This window comes from Puntigrus tetrazona, chromosome 14 (genome assembly GCF_018831695.1).
Source record: "Puntigrus tetrazona isolate hp1 chromosome 14, ASM1883169v1, whole genome shotgun sequence".
Classification (NCBI taxonomy): domain Eukaryota; kingdom Metazoa; phylum Chordata; class Actinopteri; order Cypriniformes; family Cyprinidae; genus Puntigrus; species Puntigrus tetrazona.
The window spans coordinates 25,799,133-25,800,427 of record NC_056712.1 but is presented as its reverse complement, the minus strand read 5'-3'; positions in this window follow the sequence as shown (position 1 = coordinate 25,800,427).

Genomic DNA, 1,295 nt, shown 5'->3' with positions numbered 1-1,295 from the left:
ATATATGTATATGTATATATAAAAAACACAAAAATAATACAAATGTAAAAATAGTTTTCATGCCAAAAAAGCATGAGAGAAACACTGTCAGTCATTTCTAAAACTCACTAACCAGTTTCTGACTCTGCTTTCACCTGATTATTCTGATCCTCTTCACACACAAACGCAGGTGCAGCACTGCACAGATCAATCATTGTATTTAATATTGATGCTCAGCACAAATGTTGAGTACGCACCTTGTTTGCCTTGTTCACGATGTCTCTTCCAGCGGCCAAACTCTGAACCAATGACCGGGCTGCAGTCAATGCTCTCGACACCTGCCAATCACAACACAGAGAGATGAGGATGATGATGATGATGATGATGAGATAATCTGCTGATGTGATGCAAACTGCTCAAATCAGGGATGATAACTATAAGTATAAAGTTGTAATAACTTCCTAACTCTATGAGAATAGAGTTGACCACAAAAATTAAAGCGACAGACTAACCGCTTCTCTGGAATCATTTAAATGATTAAAGATAAATAAATATTGATGCCTTTTAAAACTGCTTACAGATAAACTGAACTCGCTTCAAAACTTTATGAAATAATGAGCAATAGAAATTTTGACAAGAAGCCAGGAGCCAGGAATACAGCAACAGTGTTTACATATTAAGAGAATAAATATGTATTTGTTTTAATTTAATACATCTGTATCATTATATAATGAAATGTTAGATTTTATTTTATGTGGTTCTCATGATGGCTGTATGAGGCACGTGAAGACCAGCCCTACATTTCCTACAACTCTAACTCTAACCAATCAAAACCTGGAGAAATTATGTCAGTATTACTATAATTATTAGTGTTTCTGTTTTGTAAGTTAGCTGGAGGTTGTCTGCTGTCTGCTGAGTGAACTTCAGATTTAAGGTCAGGGTTACTAGTCCTATACTAGTAAGGGAAGAAAATAGGCAAAAAAAAACGTAAAAGAAATTGGCAACAATAAATCTCTATTTTTATTAACCATTATTTTGTCACACTCACGCATGTAACAATAAGTTACCTGAATGTACAGTTTATGAGGGACGTCTCCAAAGGGCCGCAGCACTTCAGCGTGTTTGCTGACACACTCCAGATACTCCTCACTGAACTGATACTGTGGGTTAACCAGAGCAAAGACACGCTCTACTAGTCCTGCCCAGAAATCAGAGAGAACCTCGGCCAGACTCACTCTGCCCCCTGCGCACACACACACACACACACACACACACACGTCAGTGGGTCCTCCAGAATCACACACATACACACTCAC